General features: G+C 38.2%; 1 protein-coding gene and 1 pseudogene across 4 annotated transcripts in view; one reads left to right on the top strand and one right to left on the bottom strand.

Moving 5' to 3' along the window:
* The window catches only part of PANK1 (pantothenate kinase 1), a 104,598-nt gene that overhangs the window by 69,874 nt on the left and 13,390 nt on the right, over positions 1 to 21,334 (bottom strand). The window lies entirely within an intron of this gene.
* On the top strand, positions 18,703 to 20,494 carry LOC105081844 (proteasome subunit alpha type-1 pseudogene; annotated as a pseudogene).

Below are 21,334 nucleotides of genomic sequence, written 5' to 3'. Positions count from 1 at the left end.
AGTGTGGAGATTCCTCAAAAGACTAGGAATAGACTTACCGTATGACCCAGGAATCTTGCTCCTGGGCTTATATCCAGAAGGAACCCTACTTCAGGATGACACCTGCACCCCAATGTTCATAGCAGCACTATTTACAATAGCCAAGACATGCAAACAGCCTAAATTTCCATCAACAGATGACTGGATAAAGAAGATGTGGTATATTTATACAATGGAATACTATTCAGCCATAAAAACCGACAACATAATGCCATTTGCAGCAACATGGATGCTCCTGGAGAATGTCATTCTAACTGAAGTAAGCCAGAAAGAGAAAGAAAAATACCATATGAGATCGCTCATATGTGGAATCTAAAAAACAAAAACAAAAAAAACAAAGCATAAATACAAAACAGAAATAGACTCATAGACATAGAATACAAACTTGTGGTTGCCAAGGGGGTGGAGGGCGGGAAGGGATAGACAGGATTTTAAAATTGTAGAATAGATAAACAAGATTATACTGTAAAGCACAGGGAAATACACACAAGATCTTATGGTAATTCACAGAAAAAAATGTGACAATGAATATATATATGTTCATGTATAACTGAAAAATTGTTCTGTACACTGGAATTTGACACAACATTGTAAAATGATTATAAATCAATAAAAAAACTTTAAAAAAATTGAAGGAGGAAGAAGCTACAGCTGTACAGATTGCATATTTGGACACAGAATAAAGACATTCCCCTACATGCTGCATCTTCTTTGATGCACAATAAAAATGAAAAAGTGATGACTTAAATCACAGTAACTAGAACAGAACCTCTGAAAAGCCAGACTTTTAAAAATATCCCACTTTTGACTGCCACGCTCTTTTAAGTTGCTCTAACACTTGAACTTTGATTTTACTGAGAATGGAATGTTCTATAGCTCTTCCTGTTTTTACCGGTTTCTGTGCGTCCTATGCTGACGTGCTCAGATCCACTGCTTGCCGTGCGCCCCCCTGCTCGGTGGGCAGGAGGGCTGGCTCCTGCAGGCTGGCTCTCTCTGGCTCCAGGGTCATTTGTCTTAACCACTGGCTTATTTAATGGGAGGCACTGGTGAGAACTGCAGTCTTCTCCTTTCCTTGCTGCCTAAGGGGCATGCTTGCCTTGCCTGTATCTTCTGCTGGGTGATCTTAACTCCTGGGCTCTGATTATACCACCTTCTCCCTATGTTTGCCAACCTATGGGTGGTGATGGCTTCATGCTGTTGCTAATGTCTGCACTGCCTCACTGTCCTCTGATTAGCTTCTCTGCCTCTTCTTTCCTGCACCACAGCTCCTCTCTTCTGAACACTCTCTCCTCCTGGTTGGACCTTGAATGACAGACCGTCTGTGATGCTGACGCAGGATTGGACCCTAAGACCACATCTGAAAACAATTTTAAGGTTTTAACCACTTCCCTTGGCATCTCTCTCTAGCCCACTCCTCAGGCACATTTAGATATGACATTTATTATTCCATTGTGGATGAGCATATTTGTGTCTGAAACACAACCTCTACAAAATTAAAGTTTATCAAATCAGCTGGTCTGTGATCATCTAACAGCTGAAAAATGTATTTAATAGGTCTGGAATCTGAATAAACATTTAGCTGCCCATCAGTCATACACCATTTAGCACGTTAAATTAGGATAGGGGAGGATTTATTAGTCAGCATGCTTGATACTAGTCTCTATAATAAGTAAATACAAAATCTCAGTGACTTACTACAATAAAAGTTTATTTGTTGTTCACAAAGAGTTCAATGTGGTCAGCTAGCGGTGTCTGCTCTGTGCAGTCAATTAGGAAGCTAGTGTTGCTTGAGATGCTGACATCGGCCAGCAGATGAGGAACGAAGGAGAGTACAGAGGGTTGTGGGGATGTTTTAGGGACTGGACCTGGAAATAGCATACATCAACTTTGTCCACATCTCATTGGCCAGAACTTAATTACGTGCCTCTCTGGCCCGTTGCCACCCCACCCCACTGCAGAAGAGCCTGAGCAATGTAGTTTAGTTTAATATCTAAAAGAAAAGAAATGACCTTGGAAAGCACATGGTCAGTCTCTGCCACTATTTGTCCTTCTGGTCAATAAATTTCCGTTCCACTCTTCCTCCCACATATAGAATAAACTTCTCTCCATGCCTGTCCCTAGAACATTATCCAAAGTCTCTAAATCCAGATAAAAGCCATCGGTGATGCTCAGTCAGCTCCATCTGGTTCACATGTGGTTCTTTTCAGCTGAGTAATTTATAAACCAAAAAGGAGTCACCTGCTCCCTGCTCCCTTCTCATCCCCAAATACACAACGGTGAGCAGAGACAAGTAACTTCATGGCCCCACTTGGAAAGGAAGGAAATGAAAGATGGAAAGCTGATGCCGGTCCAAAGCAGCAGGGTGGGCATTGTGACGTATCCCCAACCAGGAAGCATTGGGAAATGTCTTTGATTGGACTGTTTTTCCTCTACGAGAGGCATTATTTTGTCTATAGTTCTCTGTGACCCCTGGTTCCACTCTTTGGGAATTCTCTTCATTGTTCATTATCCTCCATGGCAACATCTGAAGTGAGTGACAGGGGAGGAAGCTATCTCTGGCACTACACAGATTTTGGAGTCTGCTTCCTTCTCATGGAACCTCGGAGTTGAAGGCTGGTTACTGTTTTATGCTTTGACTAATCTTTGTCCCAGACTTATGTTTTCTTTGGAAATACTATTTCCTCAGAAACCTCACAGCCTTCTCATTGATATTCTTCCAGATGGTTCCTATGCCAACAATTACACCCCAAATACTTTCCTAGAGATGGTTCTCAATATCCTTTACATCTTTTAATTCCTTCTCATGCCTCTCTCATCTCACTAAGTAGGCAGCCACTTTGATGACATCAGGATTGAGTGGGAAAGCTACAACTCTCATGTGATCTGTGCTAAAACGTGGTGACCCAGAAGTCCTTTGTTGCTTACAATTTTCTCATTCTTTTATTCTACTATTTGGGGTCTAGAAGTAGTCGACTTCAAGACCTCAAATTTATGTAATTTTCCAATTTTCTTTCACTTCTTCCTGCAAACTACCAAAGCTTGCCAGCCAATTGTGGCCAATGTGCACTGACAGTTTGGTTCCTTCCAACTGCTTCTTTGGGAGCTGACAGTCAGTAAGCAGATGGCCTGCCTCTCAAGTTATTACAAGTGAGAATTTTTGCCAAGTGTTTTGCCACTGCACAGCACGGACTGCCACGTTTTCTGCCTCTGGAATCAGTTTCCTATCTTCCCATACCTGGCATGCTAAGCCAGTGCCACTTATTTCAGGGTTTTTTTGTTTTGTTTTGTTTTTGTCTTTTGTTTTAGGAGCACCCCACTTCAAGGTCCCATTTGTGGTTTCTGTCATAGTATTAATGTTTAGTTGCATAAAAGAACTTCCAAATGTCAGTACCTTAACCCAACAAACACAATCAAGTTCATTTCTCACTCTGCAGTCCAGTGTAGTGGTAGGGATGAGGGTGGAGAGAAGGAACGCTGCTCCATGCAGTCAAACAGAGACTAAGCTATCGGAGGTTCCACCATCCTCAAGGCGTGACTCCCAGCTGTGCTCTGAGTGTAGACATCCAGCCAGCAGCTGGATGACCACATGGGATGCGTTAGGAGCTAGGTCTGTGAGCGGCGTAGCACTCTGCATACATTTCAATGGGCAGAAACCAATGATATGTCCCAAGTTTCCCTACTTATCAAGAGAGATGAATGCTGCACAAGGAACCAGGCTCTTTTAATCTTCCTGCCTGCCATCTTCAGTGTGTGGCTTTCAGTCCCTGTGTTACAAGGTGGCTGTTGCATCTACAAGCACTGCTTCTGAGTTCCGGGCAGGAAGAAGGGAGGAGAGTGAGGGTTAAAAGGCCCATGTCAGGTATGTCTCTTTTATGAAAATTCAGTAGCTTTCCTAGAAGTCACATCTAGGAGACTTGCTTACTGGCCATATTAGCCACCTTTGGTTGCAAAGGAACTTGGGAAATAAAATTTTTTTGGTTGGGCACATTTCCACTTACTCATATACCAGAGTTCTACTACTGTGAATAGGAGATTGGCTACTGGGTTAAAAAAAAAAAAAGCAGTATCTGCTGAAGTGCTCAATAATTCTGGATATTATGTTTATATTAACTTTTATCCCAGTTAGTCTCAAGTCTCTTTCCTCTGTTATAATTCCAAAATGCTGGATGCTGGGCAAATGGTGAGTGTGTGTGTGTGTGTGTGTGTGTGTGTATTCAATCTGGTTTATTGCCCATTTAACTAGTACATCAAGAGCATATTCTTCAAAGATAGATTTAATAAAAGGCTAAAAATTAAAAAGAAAAAAGAAAAAAAAACAAAGGGCACTTTTTACATAAGTAACTATGGCAAGAAAATACCTTTGGGTTTTCTTCCCACTGAAGACTGTTACAATAACCATTATCATTATGATAATAGTTAAATTTTACTGAGCATTTACTGTGTGCCAGAGACAGCAAAGTTATTTATACTCATTATAACCATCATAAGACTCTATAGACTCCATCATTGCTACTTTACCAATAAGACAACTGACACTCAGAGAAGTTAATTTGCTTAAGATCACAAAGCTAATGCACGGTGAAGTCAATATTTGAATTTGGATCTGTCTGACTGCAAAACGTCTGCTCTTTGTCACCAGATAATACTGTCAGATGGCAAGATGTTCCCCACCTACTCTTTCCAAACCTGATTCTAAAGCTCAAATCTTGGCCTCACCATTTGGCCAATACCACAGTAATAATTGTTGTAGGTAAGTCTCATCAATGGACAGTAAAATTAGTGGTACAAAGTTTGATGAGAAACAGGAGATACACATATTTTAAAAGTATCTCCATACAAGATTCTTCTTAATTATAAAGAGAATACTAGTAACTTTACAGTGGAGAAATCAGGCTCACACCACCACAACCAAGGAATCATCAGTAGTAATGAGGCACGTCGACCCCACGGGGCTCCAGAAATGATGCCCTGAGGAGGGCACAGCATCACTTCTGAAGCATTTTTGGCAAAAATGCATAAGCTAAATTTAACTATGAGGACACCAGACACACCCATCTTGAAGGAAATTCTACAAAGTAACTGGCTAGTACTCTCCAACAGTGTCAACATCATGAAAGACAAAAGAAATCGAGAAACTGTCTTAGACTGAAAAAGACAGAAAATATGACAACTAAATGCAATGTGTGATCCTGGATTGGATCCAGGACCATAAAAAAAACATTATTGTGGCAGTGAAATTTGAATAAGATCTGTATAACAGTTAATAGTCTAATATCCAAGTAAATTTTCTGTTTTTCATACTTGTACTATCATTATGTAAATTGTGAACATTTGGAAACTGGGTGAATATGGGAGAACTGATTTTTGTTTCTTGGTGACTTTCTTTTGCATCTTTTTATAAGTGTGAAATTATTTTAAAATGAAAAAAAAATTTAAAAACCCTATCTACCCTACCCAGTTCACCTGCTAAAGCGTTTACTTGTCAAAATTAAATCTGAACTACAAGTAAACGGACTGTAAGCACATCTTCACCAGCCTTCTCATCTGGTCTGCGTTCTGCGTTCTGTCTCTCATAGGCTGCCACGTTCCTTTGGCCAGATGGTGCCAGGCTCAATAGTGCCAGATCTAAGAGTGAACTATTTACACCCTAGATAGCATACATTTGTAGATTCATCACGACAATTTTCTGGCAAATGAAAGAAAAATGTTTTGTGCTAACAAAATCAATGTATTGGGACAGTTTACCATCATACTGAAGTAAAGTGTCTTGGGAAGGACTTTTTTTTTTTTTTTTTTTTTTTGCACTTTTCGCCTGTAATTCACAGTAAGGGTTAGCAGTAGCCCTGCACTCCATTCCCTTCAAAGCTGCGTCTGTGATACAACCTCTCCTCCTCCAGATTGGATCTAGCCATAGGCCACCTCCTGGCAGAAGGGATAGCCCCCTTCCTCATCCCTTCTTCAGTTACAGAGTAGAAACTTCTCTCGAATTTTAAAATGTCCTGAGGCCTGACATCCCCCAGTTGATTGTGGGAAGACTGCATCAGCTAGCCAGTGGGTAAAGAGGAAATGCAGCAGGAGCAGTTAGACCTCAGAGCTGTAAGATCGTTGGGTGATTCTGAAACTCTTTCCCTAAGGGTCCTGAATAGCAGGAAAGAATTACATCAGGTAGGATGCTTTGGGCTGCAAGTAACAGAAAACCCAGTTCAAACTAGCTTAAAAAGTGAAGAAGTTTATTAACAGGCAGTGCAGAGCTCAAAAGGGCTCCAGGCCCAAGGCCATAAGGGTTCCACCCCATTTCTTTGATATTCTCTTGGTTTAGTCTTCCTTTGTGTATCAGTTTTGTCTCCAGACTAGGGTCATTATTGTTAATAAATGGCTTATAGGAACATATGGGGACACACATTTCTTTATTCATGCTCTACAGGAGAAAAAGATAACCTTTCACCCAACTGTACCACAGAAACCTTTCCCTTCAGTCTGATTTGGCCAGCTTAGGTCGCATACCTACTCCTCTACCAATAACACTGCCCAGGGGAGAGTTGTGCCTTGAATGATTGAAGTCTGAGTGCCCAAACCATTCACTGGCAAGGTAGTGGGGTGGGGGAGGGTATAGTTCAGTGGTAGAGTACATGCTTAGCACGTACAAGGCCCTGAGTTCAATTCCCAGTACCTCAATTAAAAAAAAAAAACCAAAACTTAATTACCTACCCCCTCCCCCCAAACAATGGTAAGGTAGTGGAATTACCATGAGTGGTTTAGAGTAAGCAAGATACACTCCCAAAGCTGGTAATGAGGTTAAATTCCTTTGAGTAATGGGCCTTCTGAAGGAAGAGTGGATACTTGAGCAAAATCAGGGCTTTGTCTGTGAAAGGAATAGAGACAAATGAAGCAGGGGAAGTGAATTCCTGCCCCTTGTGAATCAAGAGTTGTTGGTCCAACATGACCCTCTACAAATAGGATATTTCTTTGCATGTCTTCTTCCTTTTTAAATGAGTTATACTGCTATGGAAAAATAATACAGAGGCTCCTCAAAATATTAAAAATAGAACCAACATATGTTCCAGCAACTCCATTGCTGGGCATATATCCAAAGAAATTGAATGCAGGATCTCAGAGGTATTTGCACACCCATGTTCATGACAGCAGTATTCACAATAACCAAGAGGTAGAAGCAATGCAAATGTCCACCAATGGATAAAGAGATAACAGAATTTGGTATATATAAAAAGAAATATTATTCAGTCTTAAAAAAGAAGGAAATCCTGTCTCAAGCTACAATATGGATGAACCTTGAGGATATTATGCTAAGTGAAATTAGCCAGTTACAAAAAGACAAATATTATATGAATTACAAAAGACCATCGCATAGTTCTACCAATGCAGATTGCAATAATATTTCACAGATATACCAGCAAAATAATTTTCTCTTCCATCACATTTAACTTAAAAAATTCTTTTCTTGCTTTATCTTAAAAATTCATACACATTTACAGTTCTATTTCATAATGCCTGAGTTGGGTTTATTTTAGAATGAATCTTCTCTTCCAATTTTGTGGGAATTGACTACTCTAAGAAGATACTTATCCTGTGGCACAGAAACCCCTGGCCCTTAGCCACACGTGAGAGGCAAGGTATGGAATCCACAAGAATGGATTTTCTGGAAGACAGTTCATCTGTATCCAATAATATGGAACTAGTTAAGTGAATTGTAATGCAGCCACATGAGAGACTCTTGACCATTAAAAAGGCTTCTGAAGAGTCTACTTTTTCAGTGAGGGAAATACTTATTTTATAATAATAAGTAAAAAAGAAAAAAGAGAATGCAATGTTGACCATGACTATAAAAAAGAAGTAAAAGTAACAAGAGTGGGAATCTGAAACACGGGTATAGGAAAACACCCCCAAAGAAACAGATAAAAAATGGTAACAGCTGTAGTCTCTGGGTGGTGGATCTTCAGGAGAGTTTTTCTTTGAACTTTCAATTTTAGGGGATTTTTTTCATAATGTATGACACGTCAAAAATGTTTAGTAAGGTACAAGAGAACTGGCATAAACACAAAAACTGTGGGTCCAAGGATCTCAGTTATGAAAACATAAACATTATAATCACTATTTTGGCTGTTCAGAGGAATTACAACACCTCCCACATCCCTACTTCTTAATTTTTAATGTGTTTTTGAAGTTGAGGTCAATATAAAAATACCACTGTAAACATGGAAATAAAGATAGATCCGAAATTAAGTGGCTCAGTTTTCTCTGTGATTTTACTCCTTAGCCATTTAAAATTTTATTTCTCTCCAGGTGCCCCCTCCAAAAAAATATATTCCTGAGTAATAACAAAATTTTCCTATTAGCATCGCAAGTAAATTAATTTAGAACAAAGTGAAAACCTTGATTGTTTGAAAAAAGATTAAAATAAAAGTCATCCACCTAAAAATAAGAAATGTTGTTCAAAGGGATACAATTCAAAACTCTGAAAGCACACTGATGTCTAAAAAGTCATTTCATTTTAACTTTCCCTTACACAATGTTAGTATTAAAATTTGATCAGGTGCCTGAGTTTGTTCCATTTAAATGCTCTTGAATAGTGTTACTCTGTTTCTGCCAAGCCCAGCTTGACATACGCATATACGCAAGTGGACATTTCAAGATTAGAATAATTTAGATTCTGTCCTTGGCTCACACTCTGTTTGTCTAGTGTAAGATGATGGAATGTCCCTGTGGATGATATAGTTCTGGGTTTGGACAACAAACTCTGTTAAGACTCAAGTCCCTGGATCTCGTCCATTTGCAATCTCCATCAGCAGTTTACGGGGCCACTGGACCCTGCAGCTGCTGCTGTCCCCTGCCCAGGAGCACCTGCCCTGCAGCAGCTGGGGCCTGGTCTTCCCAGCGTGTTCCAGTTAAGTGGTGTTGGTCTGCCCCTTCCTACTGAGGGGCTTTGGGTCAATCAGTGACTTAATTCTTATGGCAGAAAAACTTCCTGAGAATCAATTTTTCATACTCTCCATAGCCTGTGCTCACTACTCCCTTTCTAAGCAGAAGATTTGTGGAGTTTTCTTGCCTCAGGGTTTTTTGCACAAGGAAAGCAGGCATTTCCATGGAGCAGTTTTTATTTTGTTAAAGTTCAACCTCTGCAAGATTCTTCTACATATTCTTAGGAGAAGAGAAAGGGAGAATCTTTGAGGATAGCGAGGAAGAGACAAATATACCTATCACTATACAAGGGGGTCTGGGTGTGAGAGAATTCCTGAGGTCTGAGCAGGCTGGGTGCGGCGGTCAGACGAGAACGCTAGTGCCCAGAGAGGATGGCTTGTGTGATGAGGTGCACCCGGACACGCCCTGACCCCTCAAACGTCCTAGATGTCACAGGTCCTGCGGAAGCCATGGAGTGGTTCAATCCAGAGGAAACTTTTCTAGCACAGAAAACGGGCGTCCACCAGATATTCATGCAGATGGAAGGGAGAGGACAGGACAGGCCCTCTCTATGCTTCAGCACCCTGGGCAAGACCCAGAATCCCGAGTCAAGTCCCGTAAGGGAAGCCCTTGAATGGCTGAGACGTCATTTCCTGCCATTCTACCGGAATCACGCTAACTAAAAATCATCTGGCTAAAAAAACCTTGTGATTATAGTTTCATCCATGAGTGTGTATGTGTATTTTCTTTAAATCTGTTACATGCTTACTACTGTAGAGGCTGAGGACAGCGGAGAGAACAGGAATGAATGGACCTGGTTTCTACCCTCCCAGGGCTTACCGTTTAGCTCGACAGACATCTTTCCAAGTAAAGAGAGGTTAAGAGTGATTATCGTTCACTGTAAAATTAGAAGAGTGGGTTACTATTCTTCTTTATAAATCATATTTCCCATGTTTTCAACAATAACTATGTGTGCCTTTTATAATGAGAGAAAAGCAATAAAACTTACACTTTAAATAAACAAACACTATTTAAAAAACAAAAAGGGGACCAGGCTATAGGGAATGAATTCACATTCATCAGGCTAACAGTAACTTTCTTTATAAAACAGAATGCCAATTCTATTTATTCAGCTATGTCCACAGTCTCACAATAGCAGCTGAGGTTATACAGTGAGTTAGGAATAAATCCTCGTTCACAAGGGAGATTAAGTTATTGTTTATGTGGTGCTTATGGCAGAGGGAGCTGAGGGAACAGACAGATAAGCAATTAATTATGTTTCTCTGATGAATAAAATAAGGGCTACCTACAGGTGTATTTTATAAACATGCAATGGAGCCTATTGCTGCATAACTTTTTCCATCCTGGGATTTGGGAAATGCTTCTTATCTCGGATGAAGATTAGGGAGATACTCTAGTACGTATTATCAGCAGTACATTGTCAAAGCATCTCCTAGGGTGATAAAATTTGAAAAATGCTTATTATTACCCATGCTGTCAACCTAGTAACTTCAATGCCAAAAAGACCTTGCCCAACATTTTACTCTCAAGAGTAGGGGAATGGAATAATAATAATTAATAAGAGCACTATTACATTAAATGAGCATTTACTTTGTGCCAGGCATTTTCACATTGATTATTTCATGGAGTCATCACAACATATCTCTATGGTAGGTATTATAGGTCCACAATCTCTTATCCAAAACCCTGGGAATCAGATATATTTTGGAAATGAGAATTTGGGGGGGATTTAAAAAGGAACTGGAATTCACACCCTTTAAACATCTTGGATACAGGCCTGTCCCAGTCACTACCACTTTTAGCTCGTGTGTGCCTGCAGCATTAGCACACCCAAGAACAGTCAACCTTTGCTTGGCATCCTTGAAATCTGTTCGTGTCCTTTCATCAGCCATTGTCAAGGTTTTCCCAGAAACACAGCACAGAACAGAGCTGTTTGATCAGCACTGTAAGTTTATTCAGGGCTAAGGCTTTCATCAGATGTGACCTTTGCAAATTCATCAGTGTCATTTTCAGCAGTTTCATGATCAGCAGCAGCGTTTTCACTGCAGATTTTAAGATGCTTGATACCATGATGCTTTTTAAATGTCTGCAGCCAATTTTCTGAGTATCAATCACTATCAATGTTCAGTTCTACATGGTATATTCTAGCTTGTTTCATGACCAACAAACCAGTCGGTGGCATATCTTTACATCTTTGTTGTCAAATCCATTCAATCATCACACAGTCGAGATCTTCATTTTTGGCCCTTATGTAATGTTTTTCTATTTTTCATTCGTTCTTGGTTACTGTTGTCACTGTAAAATATCAACAACTTGTTCTTCTGTTTCTTCAAGTCATATATGGTGGGGGTTCTCACCCCATATTCTTTGGTAAGATGTCTCACAGACCCATCACCATCAAGCTTCTGGAATAACTTCACTTTCCGAGCTACTGCTCAAGACAGATGCTTTCTTTCCTTCTTTTTACTGCTGCCATGGTCATGTCTTTAACTCTTTTGGGCATTTTCACAGTGTAATTAATCCCCAAGTCATACAAGGTGAGCAAAGAGCACAGGGTGACTGATGGATGGATATGAACACTGAGACATAACCAAGGCGTCATGTTTACCCATGCCAGATTTGGCTGCCAAATAATCCTGGTGCCAAATTTACAAAAACACTTTTGAGTTTCCGAGGGTACTTTTTGTTTTTGTTCTACTTTGAAATTTTGGAGTACAAATTGTGGACCTGTATTAAAAATATATTAATGATGAAAAAACTGAAGCTCACTTAGTAATTTCTTTTACTGTTTCTATTTGGTCTCTTAAAATTTGGTCACTTCTTTGGACAAAGAAATTTTTTTGATACTGTCTGCCTAGATGATTTGAGTTGGAATATTTTTAGCAAAGGAACCTGATACTCTTGGCTGTTTGACACAGTCACTGGTTGAGCCCCATGCTGGATAACGTGAACATGCCTCGGCAAGAAAAGGCTGGATATGCTAAATTCATATAGTCATTGAATAGAGATGTTTCTTTTTGTTTCAAATTATCTGTTTGGTATTTAATCTGCCTAGTTACTTATTGCCCCACAATAAGCAACCCGGAAAAATGAAAGAAAACAGTTCATTTTGGATATGTCCCAAACACTCCCACAACTTTCCCCTAAAAACCACTCATTTGAAAGTCGTTTTTTTTTTTTTAACAGCTCCATAAATTGTATATCCCAACTGTGACTCAGAATTATTGTTAATCAAGTTCAGAATTAAAAACATATTTTAGACATTCTACTAAAATATGTCCTTCAACTGAGAAAGAATTCATTAGAATTTTGAATGACTTTGAAGCTTTTGTGGATTGGGCCCTACATCACGTGTTATTTTATGAGTTCTTTTTGGAGGGCCAGCTTTTTTTCCTCATTCCTATCATCCCATATTCATCAAATATCTATTATGAACTATTGTAAAAGACTGAAGATTGTTGAGTCAGTCCCAAATCTTTCCTTCTTTTCCCATTAGGTGTCAGAACAATCCTTAGGGCTGAAGGGTTTTATTTTTTAACTTAATTTATTTATTTAGAAGACTTTATTTAAGGTTTTTTTTTGGGGGGGGGTAATTAGTTTACTTAATTATTTTTTTGATGGAGGTACTGGGGATTGAAACCTAGACCTTGAGTATGCCAAGCATGCGCCCTGCCACTTGAGCTATACCCTCCCTCCTTGAGGGGTTTTTAAAAATGAGTAAAGTAAGTTCCTGTAATCCCAGAAGAGCTTAAAATCTAGTAAATAAATATGAGAAATGTATAAAATCCAATGAGGATCCTCTCCCTTAGGAGAGAAAGAGATCATATTTATTAGGTGGGGCTAGATCACTCACGTTATTTCTCTACATTGGTCTTTCCTATTAGATTGTAATAATAACTACCATTTATTGGGTATCTTCTGTACCCAAGAGAAGCTGGCATTTAAGAAGCATCAGACTCAGATAGGTTCATTGACCTTGCCCAGTGTCACAGAATTCTAAGTGACAGAGCCTGGAATTGACCCATTTGCTTGATTATAAGCCCCTATTTATTTTTCCCCCTAACTTAAAATGTACTCTTTCCTTTGCCTTGAACATACATTCTGTGTTCCCACCTTTCCCTTCACTATAGTCCATTCTCCTATTTTATACAAGAAAGGCACACCCTCAAGTATCTGGAATCTGCTTATGGTGTACTGACACAAGAAGTAAAAATCTCCTGGTTGCCCAACAAAGGAACAATTCAAATGACTGAGGAAGCCTCCTTGAATAATTAATCAAAACATATTTTAAAATATGTCTAATGCTTGTCTTTTTTATACATATTTCTGTTAAGGGCAAAATGTTGTTTTAGAATCAGGGTATTCTGGCCAGTGTTGAGATCTTCTGAATTAAATCAGAAAGGGCAGTAGGGAGGCGGGGGAGGTGGGGGAGAGTGTGCCTCTGCCCTTTTTGCAGAAGAACGCAGTGCTTTTGAAAATTCTATGACAGCAATGCAAAGATAGCTTTAAAATCTTTTTTAAAGGAAAGCAATTCTTTTCATTATAATTATTGATTATATAATTAATTATAAAAATACTCATCCTAGCACTTGTAAGCTAGTAAGAAAAGCACCTTCAAATTGCCTAAACAGTAGTGGTAATGATGCTGATTATTTTTTAGTGTAACTGGAATTTCTTTTAAGGAATACTAACTTTTTAAAGATACATTTCTTAACACACATAAAATTTTTACCAGATTTTTCTCAGATCAGTTGTATATCATCCAATAAGAGTTAAACCCTATTTTATCAAATCAGATCATAATATACTCATTCTGATTACAGTTCATTCCCATTTTATTTCATCTTCTGAATTATCTACTGTTCATTATCTCCCAATAACAACATATGAATCTGCTAGCTGCTGGATCAATTAGTTATAAGCTATTGTGACAGAGGTTGGCTATATGCTCACCAACGGGGTTTCTTCTTCCTGAGTGTGCAGGAAAACCACATTCCCACTCTGCCCTGCAGTCAGATTAGGGCCACATGCCTGGGTACCTACCACAGGAACACGAGCAGAAATAATGAACACCACTTGCCAGGTCTAATTATAAATACCCCTGGCACCCTTGTTCAAGCTCTCATTCCCTTCTGCTGGGGCCACAGCGGTCAACACTGCAGATTACCAGAGACAAGGAACCAAGCCACTGTTTTGAAGACAGCTGCCCAGGAGTCACCCTGCTCTGACTGGGGCTATGAAATGATTGAGAAATAAAACACTGTGGACTTTTTTTTCAGCAGCTAGTTTTATTACTCTGATTAATACAAACAGTATATACCTTTATCTTTTATTAAGCACGTAAGAAAAATCTGGTATCAGGGTTCAAACCATATACGTGTACATTTCCTAAAGAATATTGTATGTGCTCTCATAGGTCTTGATTCATAAGTAACTTCTACTTTAAGCATGATACTAAATTGCATTATGGTGAACTAAGTAATGAAAAATGTATTGTTTTGTTTTAGCTAATGTAAAATTAATTATATTAGAGCTATGTCATTTTAATCTTGATTGCTTTTAGAAATGTACAATCCAGATTCTGTAACTTATTCTCAGTGTTTTGGAGAGTATTCCTTAAAAGAAGTATTAGCACATCTGACCTGAAAAATGAAATCAGACTTTTTTTTGGAAAGAAAACAAGTCTTATCTGACTGACTAGTCTGAGAATGAGAACTGGCTTTGTCAATTAGGTCATATGGCAACATTTTCCCATACATGCAATAAATGAAAGCTTTAAGATTTTGACATGCGATAAAAGAAGTTTATCAAAAATATTGTACTAGCACAGATGTTGAAATTAGTATCTCCAATTCTTACTGACTATATTGGTTTAAATGAAGCACTGCTGGGTGGAAGAATAAAATATATAATTAATAGTCACTTGATAATCTGTGATAAATTCTTTTTGGTATAGCTTCAGAGACTGAGACTTAAGTCTATTTAATAAAACTCTTTATAAGTCAGATGGTTTCTAATTCATAGCTTTCAACAAAACTAAAATGAAGACCTAATTAAATTGTTAGCTGATAAATCTTTAAAAGTAATTTTGGATAACAAATTACTCTGTTATTTTTGACATCTCATTTGAAAAAAGTTCAAAGAATTGGGTGAGACTGTCATAATTAAATTCTTTCTATTTTTATATTATTATTATTGTGAAAAACAGCAATAAAAGTGGTACTCTGTTCCATTTTAGACATAACTAACATTCTTCCACAAGTACCTGAACTAATGGAAAAATAAATCCCCGTTAATTCCAATAATAGGTACATTCTTAAAATTTTCTACTTGGATATTTAGCAATTATAAAAATGTTTAATATATTTATATTGTTTTAATAATAATTATCACTGTAACTATAGAAGTGCCTTCTTTTAACTTAGAGGGAACTAAAAAATTTTAAATGTATGTAAGTATTTTTGTTTGAGACACAATAAGATGACCAGTGAAAGCTTTTTGAGCACAAACACTTCTAAACTGGGGTAAAAAACTTACATTAGGGTGAAAAACTAGGGGACATGGAATGCAAAGAAGTTTGGAAAGTAAAAAGAAACAATGCTCATTTCCTGACCGCTAAAGAAGAGTTCATGTATTTAAAAAAAAAAAGTATGCAAGTCTCAAAGTTGCTAATATCAGATCATACTAGTCTAATAATTTGTAACTTGGTATTTCCCTTGTGTGTGTCTTTTTTAAAAACTGGTTATGCTCTGTGTATTCACATTCTGGTTCTGCCACTCACCTATGATGAGTGCTCGGGCATGCCATCTAACTTTTCAAGGCCTTGGGTTTTTCCCTATAAAATGCAAAAGTTGAACCAGATCATTTGCTGGCCCCCTGGTATCTCTAATATTCTATACCTCTGTGACTACAGACTCAGAAATATTCCTTCAAACAACTGAAAACAAAAAGTATCTAAGTGTGCACTTGTTTTTTTCCCTTCTTTTTCATTTTCCTTCTTCTCTTCTTCCCTCCCTCTCTTCCTTCTCCCTCCCAATGTCACTAAGGCCCTGTTGGCATAGAGCAAAGATGGTATTTTTTGTGGGATTTACAAAAATTGGTCTCATTACGTGGCAATTAATTACAGTAATTCATTGGTTTTCCTCAGTCAAAAACAATCAAACTAGTCATGACAGTATTATTTTACTAGTAATTGAAATCTGAAAAGCATATAATAAAGATAATAATATCCAAAATAAAAAGTTCATATTGACATGATGATCATACTTCCTCCTTCTGAGGTAGCTAGAATTGTGAAATAGCTCATCAGAAATAGAACTCTTCAGAATAGTTAAGTTCACCAGAAAATCTCTAACTGTTAGAAAATATGTATGAAGTCCACTAGCACTGCCCTGGGCTATTTTCAAAACAATGCAAGTTACGACACATAAATACTATTTTTGGTTTTAAATATTTCCATTTGGGTAATAGAATGCTGTAGTTTTTCATATTTGCAGTGAGAAAAGGGCTTGAAATGCTAGTCCTATGTTTTTTCTTTCTTGCCCCACACTTCCATCCATGAAAGAGTTTATTAGTTGGATGTATAAATGAATTAATACTGTACACTTTCTTATATGCCATCTCATTTAGTCTTAAGACCCTAGTATTTTTCCAGTATAAATATATACACATAAAAAATATACATATGTAAGTATATACATATACTCGTGCATGCATAACCAGGAATAGGTTTCCCAGTCTAGACTCTTCCAAGTGCCAAAACTGGAGCTTCTGTTTCTACTTCATCTTTGATGTCCTCTGGTGGTGAGGGATCTCACACTGTTTTGAAAAGAGTGTCCTGTTGAGAGAGGGTGAAATTCACAGAGAGCAGTTCATGTCGAAGCCCAGCGAAGCCTGAGGGCAGAGGTGGACATTCTTCACCTGGATGAGCCATCAGATTGATCCATCTATGCTGGCCTGGGGACAACTGAGATTGTTAGATCAGGGATACAGAGAAAGAAACAGTTAATATTCAGTTGATTGACTTCCAAAAAAGGGCAAAGTAGGGGAGGGAGCCCATGTGAGGCGATGGTTACTGACCCACTCTACAGAGGTAGATGGAAGGGAGGCTGGTGATTGCAGACCATCCCTACCATTGGAGTCAGCATGCCACTTCATGTAGAAGAGCCACAGGTGCTACTGTCATCGCTGTCAGGTCATTACAGCACCTGTACTCGGCCTCTTAGCTTATCCAGGTGAAGAATGTCTACCTGTGCCCTCAGTCTTCGCTAGGCTCCCACATGAACTGCTCTCTGTCAACTTCACCCTTGTCAATAGGACACTTTTCAAAACAGTGTGAGATCCTTCACCGCCAGAGGACATCAAACATGAAGTAGAAACAGAAGCTCCAGCACTTCCGGAGCACTTGGAAGAGTCTAGACAGGGAAACCTATTCCTTCACTAGGAGGTGATGGGGTCTTACAACTTGACACACAGTAAGTGCTTAAAGGAATGTGTTGTTTCTCTGACACATTACATTAGGAAATGTTTATTAAAAATTTAGAAAGAGTTTATAATACAAAGCTTCCCCTGCCCTCCCCCTGTCCTGGTCCTGTTTCCCAGAGGCAATCACTCTTACAATTTGATTTTAATTCTTTTGGCATTTACTATACATATCTTTGAATATATACTGCTCCTAATACTATTTCTTCATGTATCAATTACAGACATTATTTAGTTCCTACAATGACAGATTAGGATTTAGCTCAAGAGAATTATGGTTATTTTTCTGCCTCTACTGGTTACCTTTGCACCTATAAATAACATACTTAAACTTCTATGTCCTCTTTCTTCATCTCTTGACTCCCATACTATAAGACTGAGATGTTACAGATACAATCCTTTCTGCTGCTTTTCTTCCTCCATGACCCTGCTGGGCACAACCTCCTATGCCTTATAGAATATAGTAATTCTAACTCTTTTTTAGCATGTCATACAGGGTCCTTTATGATCTAGACTCTGCCTACTTTTTTCAATCTCCTGTCATTGTCCACTTTAGTTATACACAGTCTTACTGAGCCATATACTTAGAGTTTTTGTAAACTTCTGCGTGCTCTAGTCTTTTTTTTTTTTTAATTAAAAAAATTTTTTTTGGTAATAACCGAAAACTTCCCCAATTTGGGAAAGGAAACAGTCACCCAAGCCCAGGAAGCATAGAGAGCCCACACAGGATCAACCCAAAGAGGTACACACCAAGGCACATAGTCATCAAATTGACAAAAATTAATGGTAAGGAGAAAATATTAAAATTAGCAAGAGAAAAGCAACAAATAACATATAAGAGAATTCCTATAAGGTTATCAGTTGATTTTTTAGCAGAAACTCTACAGGCCAGAAGGGAGTGGCAAGATACATTAAAAGTGATGAAAGGGAAAAACCTACAACCAAGAACACTCTATCCAGCAAGGCTCTCACTCAGATTTGATGGAGAAATCAAAAGCTTCACAGCTAAACAAAAGGTAAAAGAATTCAGCATCACCAAACCAGCTTTACAACAAGCGTTAAAATAACTTCTCTACTCATCAAACCGTAAGAAAAGACAAAAAGAAGGAAGAGAAAAAAAAATAAGACCTATAAAAGATTGTGTTGGCAGTTTGGGGTCTTTTACGGTTCCATATAAATTTTGGAATTATTTGTTCTAGTTCTCTGAAAAATGGTGTGAATACTTTGACAGAGATTGCATTGGATCTGTACATTGCTTTGTGTAGTACATTTTGATAGTGTTGCTTTTTCCAATCCAGAAACACAAGATATCTTTCCATTTCTTTGTATCATCTTCAATTTCCTTCATCAATATTTTACAGTTTTCAGAGTGTAAGTAACCTCCTTGGTTAAGTTTGTTTCTAGGTATTTTGTTCTTTTTGATGCAATGGAAATGTTTATGCCAGTTATAAAATTCTGGTTTTCGAAGTGGGAAAAAAAAGTGAATGAAGGGCTGCAAATAGTAAAGTATTTTTCTTTCTTATGGGTGAGTCATATTCCATTACGTATATATGCTGCATCTTCTTTATCCATTCATCTATTGATGTGCACTTATGATGCTTCCATATCTTGGCAATTATAAATAATTATTAATAGTGCATTGTATGTATCTTTTTGAATTAATTCTTATTTTGTGGTTGTCTTTATTCCTTTGATAACTATGTAAGTTTAAAAAGCTAAAGCTTTAAACATTCTTAGAAACAATGAACAGTACATACATGTAAATTTAAAAAAAATTTGCAGCATATTGTATATATGTATTTACATGCAATACATTGTATATGTGCAGTCAAATTGTAACAATTCTACCTAATAAAACTGAAAAATGAAAAAAAAATTGCGGGGGAAGTAATCAGGTTTATTTACTTTTTTTTTTTTTTTTTTAATGGAGGTACTAGGGTTTGAACCTAAGACCTCATACCTGCAGGACCTCATACTCTTACCACTGTGCTGTACCCTGCCCGCCATCTTGTCTTTTTTCCTCATTGCCTCATATGTTTTCATTGCCTGGAATGGCCTCCCTCTGCAATTCAATGGCAAATTCCATTCATTCATTTGAACCTACATGCCACTTTAAGAAATAATCCAAGCGCTCCTTGACCCGCTCCTTGATCCGCAGGTTCACAGGAGGCCTCAGCCAGGCTCCTGCGGGAACCATGTTTCGCAACCAGTATGACAATGATGTTACTGTTTGGAGCCCTCAGGGCAGGATTCATCAAATCGAATATGCAATGGAAGCTGTCAAACAAGGTTCAACCACAGTTGGTCTGAAGTCAAAAACTCATGCAGTGCTGGTTGCACTGAAGAGAGCACAGTCAGAACTTGTAGTTCATCAGAAAAAAATTCTCCATGTTGATAACCATATTGGTATCTCAATTGCTGGACTTACTGCTGATGCTAGACTTTTATGTAATTTTATGTGCCAGGAGTGTCTGGATTCCAGATTTGTACTTGACAGACCTCTTCCTGTGTCTCGTCTTGTATCTCTAATTGGAAGCAAAAACCCAGATACCGACGCAACGATATGGCTGGAGACCATATGGTGCTGGGCTGCTTATTGCTGGTTATGGTGATATGGGCCCTTACATTTTCCAAACCTGTCCGTCTTTTAACTATTTTGACTGCAGAGCTATGTCTATTGGAGCCTGTTCTCAATCAGCTCGTACTTACTTGGAGAGACATATGTCAGAGTTTATGGAGTGCAATTTGAATGACCTGGTTAAGCATGGTCTGCGTGCCTTACGGGAGACACTTCCTGCAGGACAGGACCTAACTACAAAGAATGTTTCCATTGGAACTGCTGGTAAAGACTTAGAGTTTATGATTTATGATGATGATGATGTGTCTCCGTTCCTGGAAGGTCTTGAAGAAAGACCCCAGAGAAAGGCACAGCCTGCTCAACCTGCTGATGAACCTGCAGAAAAGGCTGATGAACCAATGGAACATTAAATGATAGACCAGTCTGTATGTGGATTATCAAACATGTATGAATGCAGGAACACATACTGAGGACAATAATTTATACTTTGAACCAAAAGATGCAGAATGGTGGAATGGTATGTTTTAGGAATCAGTCCAGAAGTGAGGTTTTTCCAAGCAACTTTACTGAAACCATACAATGGGGTGCATTTTTCTTTAAGAGGGTCTATATAATCATTTTCTAGAAAGTATAGCTATCTGTACTAATGTTTTTATATGGAGAACATAGTGTCTTTGTGGTTTTAAAGATAACTGTGAAATAAAATTGTTCTACCTGCAAAAAAAAAAAGGAAAGAAATATTCCTTGGTAGATGCCTTTTATTAAATAAGAAGATATTTATTCAATGGCTGTTATATGCAAGACACTCTTCTAGGTGTCAGGGCTATAGTGGTCCTAGACAGACACACTCATGAGCTTGCATCCTAGTGATTTAATTAGCAGACAATAAAAATAACAACCATGATGAAACATACTATGTGTCAGGACTGTACCTAAATAACTCACCCATACTATTTTAATCCTTACAACTTCATGAAACTTTAAGAAGTTAAATATCCTCGCTAGAGTCACTTCCTGTAAGTGGCTAAGCTTATATTCAACTCAAACCTGACCTCAGAGCTGTTACTCATAAGCTGTGCTAGCTCTGCTCCTGATACTCCTTGTACACTTCTATCATATAGATTTCCTCATATAAACCACAGGACATAAAAAATGATTTGTATGTGTGACTATTTTCTCAGGATGGTATAGAAATAACATCATTCCAGAGGCATAGGAGAGAAATTAATGCCTTACATACAAGTGTCTTAAGGAATTAGGGATTAATTCTTGAAATCACAGATTGAGTAAGGCTTGCTT

Source organism: Camelus bactrianus, chromosome 11 (assembly GCF_048773025.1).
Source record: "Camelus bactrianus isolate YW-2024 breed Bactrian camel chromosome 11, ASM4877302v1, whole genome shotgun sequence".
Lineage (NCBI taxonomy): Eukaryota > Metazoa > Chordata > Mammalia > Artiodactyla > Camelidae > Camelus > Camelus bactrianus.
This window is presented reverse-complemented; position numbering and strand designations above follow the sequence as displayed.